Source organism: Pteropus vampyrus, unplaced genomic scaffold (genome assembly GCF_000151845.1).
Source record: "Pteropus vampyrus isolate Shadow unplaced genomic scaffold, Pvam_2.0 Scaffold85, whole genome shotgun sequence".
NCBI lineage: Eukaryota > Metazoa > Chordata > Mammalia > Chiroptera > Pteropodidae > Pteropus > Pteropus vampyrus.
In genome coordinates this window covers 7166006-7174972 of record NW_011888866.1, presented here as the reverse complement: position 1 = coordinate 7174972, position 8967 = coordinate 7166006, and the positions used below count along the sequence as shown (strand labels likewise).

The 8967-nt window shown below is 35.0% G+C and overlaps 1 protein-coding gene across 1 annotated transcript in view; it reads right to left on the bottom strand.

The window, feature by feature from the left end:
* ZNF280D (zinc finger protein 280D) overlaps window positions 1-7625 on the bottom strand; it is a 181943-nt gene extending 174318 nt beyond the window's left edge. The window contains exon 1 of the mRNA XM_011363437.1: window positions 7517-7625. The gene's annotated coding sequence lies outside the window, so the exon portion shown is untranslated. The remainder of the gene's footprint in view (window positions 1-7516) is intronic.
* Between the last annotated feature and the right edge of the window lie 1342 nt (window positions 7626-8967).

Genomic DNA, 8967 nt, shown 5'->3' with positions numbered 1-8967 from the left:
CCAAGACACATTGTATTAAAATTATCAAAAATCAATGACAAAGACAGAATTCTCAAGGCAGCCAGGGAGAAAAATATGGTAACTTATAAAGGTTAAATCCATTAGATTATCCTCAGACTTCTCAGCACAAACCTTACAAGCCAGAAAGGAATGGAATCAAATATTTAGACTATTAAGTGAAAAGAACTACTAGCCTAGAATAATGTATCAAGCTAAGCTCTCCTTTAGATATGAAGGAGAAATTAAGACTTTTCCAGACATACAAAAATTGAGGGAATTCTCTACTACGAGGCCTGCACAACAGGAAATACTGAAAGGGGTCAGTTCACCTAAAACAAAATGACACACACACAAAAAATACATAATTAGGAGTAAAGTGACTATCAGGCAAAGAGAAGCAGAGGAGTACCACCGTTACTAAGAACAGGACATTATAAGCTTAAATAATAAGAAGAGAATTGTTATAATAAGATAGTAATGAACATTCAGCATACATAGGAACAAATTAAGGTAACGATGACTAAGAAGGGGGGGATTCAAAGATCCAAATTCACAAATGGAGATAAGGACATAAGGATCCAAATGGAGATAAGGCACGTGCAGAAGAAAATGGACGACTGTATATATATATAACTATTCTTTCCATATTCATAATGGTAACCACATGCCAAATATTCAGAACCATTATATAAAACAAGAAGGACCAGAGGGAAAACCCACAAAAGCCAACCAAAATAAAGAAAACAGAAGGACAAGGACAAGGAAGCAATGGAAACACTGAGCTACCAGAAAGCAAAAGATAAAATGGCTATAAGAAGACCGACCTCATATTTCAATAATCACCCTAAATGTAAATGGATTGAACTCATCAATAAAAAAGCATAGAGTTGCAGAATGGGTCAAAAAACAAAACCCAACCATATGCTGCCTTCAAGAGACATATCTCAGCTCCAAAGACAAAGATTCAAAGTGAAAGGGTGGAAAATGATATTTCAAGCAAGTGGAATTCAGAGAAAAGCGAGAGTAGCAGTATTAATATCAGATGAAATAGACTTTGAACTATAAAAGGTAAAGAAAGATACTGAGGGACACTTCATAATGATAAAGGGAATCATGAACCAAGAAGACATAATGCTTATTAATATCTATCCTCCCAATCAGGGAGCCCTAAAATATGAAAAGCAATTACTAACAGAACTAAAGAGAGAAACAGACCAAAACACTATCATAGTAGGGGACCTAAATATCCCACTGTCATATATGGACAGTTCATCAAAATGGAAAATCAATAAGGAAATAACATCTTTAAATGACACATTAGACTAACTAGACATAATTGACATTTATAGAGTCTTCCATCCCAAACAGCTGCACATACGTTCTTCTCTAGTACACATGGGACATTCTCAAGAATTGACCACACACTGGGACACAGAGATAGCCTCAACAAATATAAGAGGGTTGAAATCATACCAACTATATTCTCTGATCATAATGCTTTGAAACTAGAGATCAACTGCAGAAAGAAATCAGGAAGAACCACAAATATATGGAGATTAAACAACATGCTACTGAAGAATAACTGAGTCAGACAAGAAATAAAAAGAGAGATCAAGAGATATATAGAAACTAATGGTAATGATAGTACAACATATCAAAACTTTTGGGACACACCAAAAGCGGTCATAAGAGGAAAGTTCAAATCATTACAGGCCTATCTCCAAAAACAAGAATGAGCCCAAATAAACAACCTAATGCTTCATCTTAAAAAACTAGAAAAGGAAGAACAAATAAAGCCTAAAGTCAGCAGAAGGAAATAAATAATCAAAATTAGAGAAGAAATAAATGAAACTAAAAACAAAACAAAACAAAAAAAGATAGAAAAAAATAAATGCAACAAAGAGCTGGTTCTTTGAGAAGGTTAATAAAATTGACAACCCCCTAGCTAGACTCACTAAAGAAAAAAGAGAAAGGGCACAAATAAACAAAATCAGGGATGAAAGAGGGGAAATTACAACTGACATCACAGAAATACAAAGGACCATACAAGAATACTATGAAAAAGTATATAACATCAAATTTAATAATCTAGAAGAAATGGACCAGTACTTAGAAAAATACAATCTTCCTAGACTGAATCAAGAAGAACTGGAAAATCTAAATAGACTGATCAGCAGTGTGGAAATTGAAACAATTATCAAAAACCTACCAAAAAGTAGAAGTCCAAGACCAGGTGGCTTCACCAGTGAATTCTACTGAACATTCAAAGATTTAATACCTATTCTCCTCAAACTCTTCCAAAAAATCGAAGAGGAGGCAATACTTCCCAGCACATTTTATGAGGCCAATATTACTCTGATACCAAAACCTGGTAAAGATAACACACAAAAAGAAAACCACAGACCAATATCTGTCATGAACACAGATGTAAAAATCCTAAATAAGATACTAGCAAACTGAATACAGTAACATATTAAAAGATTATACACCACGATCAAGTGGGCTTCATCCCAGAGGCACAGGAATGGTTCAACATATGCAAATCAATTAATGTATACACCACATAAACAAATTTAAAAATTTTTTAAATAAAAAGTATCATGATCATATCCATAGATTCAGAAAAAGCCTTCGCTAAGATACAGCATCCATTTATGATCAAAACACTTAGGAAAACCAGTATAAAAGGAAAGTACCTCAACATAATAAAGGTCATATATGACAAACTCTCAGCCAACATTATACTTAATGGTGAGAAACTAAAAAACTTCCCTCTAAGATCAGGAACAAGGCAAGGCTGTCCACAATCACCACTGTTATTCAGTATAACATTGGAGGTCCTAGTGAATGCGATCAGACAAGAGAAAGATATAAAAGACATCCAAATAGGAAATGAAGAAGTCAACAGTCACTATTTGCATGACATGATTCTCTATATAGAAAACCCTAAAGACTCCACAAGAACACTACTAGAAACAATAAGCAAATAAAGTTTCTGGATTCAAAGTCAATGTTTGAAAATCCATAGCGTTCCTATACTCTAATAATGAAGAGTCAGAAAAAGAAGTGGAAAAAATAATTCCTTCTGCAATTGCAATGAAAAGAATAAAATTCCTAGGAATAAATTTAACGAAACAAGTGAAGGACCTATATAATGAAAACTATAAGACCCTATTAAGAGAAATTGAAGAAGATACAAAGAAATGGAAAGATATTCTGTGTTCTTGGACTGGAAGAATCAACATAGTTAAAATGACCATATTACCTAAAGCATTATACAGATGCAATCCCCATCAAAATTTCATCAGCATTTTTTAAAGAAATAGAACAAAAAATCATCAGATTTGTATAAAAGCACAGAAGAGCCTGAATTGCCAAAGCCATCCTGAGAAAAAAGAACGAGGCTGGAGGCATCACTCTGCCTAACTTCAAATTATACTACAAAGCGACAGTAATCAAAATGGCATGATATTGGCAGCAAAACAGACACACGGACCAGTGGAACAGAATCGAGAGTCCAGAAGTAAACCCATATTTATATGGGCAAATAATTTTTGACAAAGAAGCCAAAAACATACAGTGGAGAAAAGAAAGCCTCTTCAATAAATGGTGCTGGGAAAACTGGAATGCCACTTGCAAAAGAATGAAACTAGACTGGTGTCTATCACCACACACCAAAATTAACTCAAAATGGATTAAGGACCTGAATATAAGACCTGAAACAATAAAATGCAAAGAAAACACAGGAACTAAACTCAAGGACCTTGGACTTAAAGAGGATTTTATGAATTTGACCTCAAAAGCAAGGGAAGTAAAAGCTAAAATGAATGAATGAGACTACATCAAACTAAAAAGCTTCTGCTCAGCAAAAGAAATCGTCAACAAGGTAAAGAGAGAACCATCCGAATGGGAAAACATATTTGCAAGCAACACCTCCGATAAGGGCCTAATATCCAAAATATACAAAGAACTCATACAACTCAATAACAATGAGAAAACAAGCGATCCAATCAAAAAATGGGCGGAGGACCTGAATAGACACTTCTCCCTAGAGGACATACAAATGGCAACAAATATTTGAAAAGATGCTCAACATTGCTAACTAGTAGGAAAATGCAAATCAAAACCACAATGAGATACCATCTCACACCTGTTAGAATAGCTATAATCAACAGGACAAGTAATAACAAACGTTGGAGAAGATGTGGAGAAAAAGGAACCGAAGTGTCCTATGACAGATGATTAGCTAAAGAAGCTGGGTACATATATACAATGGAATATTACTCAGCCATAAGAAGAGATGAAATACTGCCATTTGCAACAACATGGATGGACCTCGAGATAATCATGCTAAGCAAAATAAGCCAGACAGAACAAGTTGGAAATCATTTGATATCACTTATATTTGGGATATAAACCTAAAAGCAACAAATGAGCAGGACAAACAGAGACTCATGGACATGGACTATAGGTTAGTGGTTACTAGAACACTATGGACTAGTGGTTACTAGTGGGGTGGGGGAGGAGGTAGACAGGGTAAAGAGGGTCAAATATAGGGTTTAGAGTGGGAGGGTGAAGTGGGTAAAGGGGATCAAATATATGGTAGCTGAAGGAAACTGGACTTTGGGTGGTAAACACACAATAGAATATACAGATGTCAAATGATAATGTACACCTAAAAATTATATAATTGTATTAACTAATGTTACGCCAATAAACTTAATTTAAAAAATATATGCATCCCTATGTTCATTGCAGTATTATTTACAATAGCCAAGATACAGAAGCAACCTAAGTGTCCAACAATAGGTGAATGGACAAAGAATGTGGTATATATACTCAATGGACTATTACTCAGCCATAAAAAAGAATGAAATCTTGACATTTGTAAAAACATGGATATGCCTAGAGGGTATTATCCTGAGTGAATAAGTGAGAGAGAGAAAGACAAAGACTGTATGATTTCACTTATATGTGGAATCTAAAACATCAAACAAACAAACAAAACAAAACAGAGATAAACTCACAGATACAGAGAACAAACTGATGGTTGCCAGAGGGGAGTAGGTGGGAGATGGGCAAAAAATGTCAAGAGGATTAAGAAGTACAAACTTCCAGCTATAGAATAAATCATAGGGATGTAATGTACAGCATAGAAAATACAGTCGATAATATCATAATAACTTTGTACAGCAGCAGCAGGTTACTAGACTTATCATAGTGATCACTTCATAAGGTATATGAATGTCTACTCCCTATGTCGTACACCTGAAACTAATATAATATTGTATGTCAAATATAATTTTAAAACAAATAAATGTTTTTTAAAAGGGCAGACCAAAAATCTAAGAAAACTTTATTATTTCAACAGAGAAAACCAAATTCTAGTTTTGCATCAGTGTACTTTTGATATTATAATTCATTTTGAAAAAAAAAACCAACCCCATAAATATATCTATCCAATCTTAGCTACTGTTGACCATATGAGACAAGATTCCTTTTCCAAGATTACTTTCCTACAAACCTTCTACAACTTTTTATATCCATTCTTTTTTTGGTCCTATATTTTCCTCTTTTATTTTAGGACAAAATTACTCTCCTGTTCTCTTTACAAAAACCCATTCTACATAATTCGTATACTTTTCCTTATCAAAATACATTCTACTTTCCTTGCATGCTTTTCATACAAAGTTGTTTCCTTTCACCCTTATTGTTTCTAGTAGTTTTGTTTACATATATTGATTATAATTTTTAACCATTAGTAAACTTTATAATAGAAAACAATTGCGAATTGTCTGTTATAAACCAGCATTCTGTGACTGATTAGCAAATTTTGTGAATATACCATCTCATAATTTTATAGGTATATGCTTCCTGATAGTACAGTTTTTCAATGTGTCAGAAAGAGTATGCTTATTAACTTACTCAATTATATTTAGGCTCTCTGTATCATGTAAAAATAAGAAGCCAATTTGTGCTTAGTAATTTAAGGTTTAATAGTTCTGCTTATTTAGAAATGATCTACATATTTAATGACTATCTACTAATTAACTCAGAATAACTCTAAGGTTGCAAGTTACCAAAAAGATTTTAGAAACTATTTTTAGGCAGATATATTTCAAAATTAAAAGAAAGTAGCCATCATCTCAACTTGTTTTCTTGTTAACTATTTTATCGGCACATGCATGTTAGGCAAGCAACAAAAAAATTACAAAAGCAAAGAAACCTTAAAAAAGTTAAATACAAAATGTATGCTGATATTAAACTTAATGCTGATAATTCAAAAGACATAGCTATTTTTATTAGACCAACAATATTAAACTAGACTTTTTTTTTTACCATGATTTTCCCAAATCACATAACTTGAAAAGCATTTGGATCAGTTTCTATATTTTGGGGAGTTTTAGGAATATTTAATTTATATAAGAACTTATTTATCTGTCTTCCATAGAATAGAGCTCCTTTATGACATTTTATAAATTATTTTGGTAATACCATCTAGAGGTAGAAAAATACCACATATACATAACATACATATACAAACATATATACATAAACATTCAAATGCAAATAGAGACCTCATAGCTTTCATTCTAAAATTTTAGACATGAGTCAGATAAACACAGCAATATAAAGCTTGCTGGTTTATGTAAAATAGTTGGCTCTCATCTTGACTCCATTTTACATTTTTACCTAAATTGTGTTTCTTACGAATGGAATAAATTAAGATTACCTGATCAAGATGAGAGCTAATGCTTTATATCAATATTTGTGGTGGAGACTTTAAAGATTTTCTTTTTCCCTGACATATAGTTTCTTTTGGGGGACCCTTAATGGGGCACAGGGCACCTAAAGTTCAAGTAACTATACGGAATTGAGGGGCTAGAGTGAGAAAAGTCTTGCAGGAATAGACAGAGATGTAGGAAGTAGGGCCTTGAAGGTATTCATATCAAAGGATCCAAGGGAGCTGAAGGGAAGACTGAAAGTGATAAAAGGAGGAAAGAGAAACAGAACAATGGTAAAGGAGAAGTCTTAGGGGAACCAGTTTGGGGAAGTCATCAAAGTTCCAAACTATCCTTTGTAAAATCATTCCAACAAGGAGAATGTGGACAGAGTTAGTGTCGTGGTAGTGGAGCACATGGTCAACAGGAGTATGAGATGAAGTTTCAGACCACTGAGAAATTGCAGGTTCTTACCACATGGTACCTTGTAAACAAAGAAGCCTTGGACGCCGACCTAACCTCCATTTGCCTGGGACTGTAACCCAGCTTCTAGAGTAGAGGCCTCTAAAAAGGCCAGGAATTTTCTACTCGAGAGTCAGGGAGTAAATCCCCACTCAACAAGGTCCTAGACTTCCATTCAGGAAGATGCTTGCTCAAACAGGTTTTCAACCAAAGAATCCTGGGACTCTGACCCAGCCTTAGAGAGTATTCTCAGAATCTTAAGAATCAATATCTGTCCTTACCAGGCTTCAACAGACTGCCATCCAGAGCACTGGCTCAGGAGCTGGACTCACCTATGGATCCCTAATCAGTCAGGAGTGAGACAAAGGCTTCAAAAGTGTACACTTGGGGTCCTGGATGAAAGGTCCAGGTGTCCGATGATGACTTTCTCATTCATGGCATCATAGCTGTTAAAGAAAAAATTATTCAGACACTTATTAATGTGGTACAGAAGATTTTATTCGGGACTACTGAAATCACTCATTGCAGCAGGGGAGAGATTAAAACAAAGACAGCAAAGACAGCTAGGGATTCATAGCCAATGAGCAGAGTAAGGGGGTCAATGAATGGAAAATTATTCAGAACAGTAATTAAGAGTAGGGGGATTCTTATTAAACCAACTTAATAGGATTCTTGTAGGAAGGCTGAGGTGATCAGATATCGAGAGTGGGAGATGAGGAATGAGATCAGATATTGAGGGTGATCAGATACCAAGGGTAGTGGGATTCTTGCTAAACTGACTTCACAGGATTCTTGCTAAAATTGGGCTGGTTAAGCCAAAGATGGATAGAGGCCAAGATAGAGACCTAAACAAGAGGGTTCAGAGGAGCCTAAGTAAAGTTTAGTCAAGGAAAGAGTCTGTCATATCCACCACTAGTACTATATACTTTTACATAGTGATCTAGATAGGAGAAGGTAAGAGGCAGGGAGGAACGAAGAGAGGAAGGAAAGAAGGAGAGGTTTTTAAAATTGCCTTCCGAACTCAGACTATTCTGAGTGCTTCCACATATTTGTTTGACGAAGATAAATTTGATCTTTTGAAACAGCCAAGAGACATGTGGGGCCAAGTTTTAAAAATAAGAAGGGGATCAAATTGAGTAACACAGTTATGACTACAAAACAATGAGCTGGTGGTTCTCATGTAGTTTATAAATAGGGTGACCAAACTCGACCCAGTTTGCTTGGAACACTCAAACCTTGAGAACTGAAAATCTCCCTCAGTTCCAGGTAAACCAGGAAAATTACCCAAGGCTGTCTTAGTTTTCAAACTGGAATTCCCACATCCTGGGAAACCCTTCAGTCCTGAACAAACTGAGATGGTCGATCACCCTATTTGTAAAAAGAGCACTAAGGTACTTCCAAACAAGAAGTTTCAAAATCATTCTGAGTCATGGCACATAACCAACTGAGTATCTGGCTTTCAATATAAGCGTTATTTGTTTTGTTTTGTTTTTTAAAGCCACCTCATTTGTTTAGTCACATTATAGGAATGTAAATATTCACTCTGACTCCTATTTAGTTAGATGTTCATTTACTTAAATACCTTAATTCGTGTGTGTGTGTGTGTGGTGGGGTGGGGTAGGGGTGGGGGTCTTCCATGGGAAAACAACCTTCTTTATTCTCATCTTCTCTAAACCCTAATTCATTTACACTTTCTCTCATTTTCCCAAAGGATGTGTTATTCCTTTAGAAGGCTTTTTTTTTTTTGAGGGGGGCAACTAGAGATGGATAGAGGATTGGATGG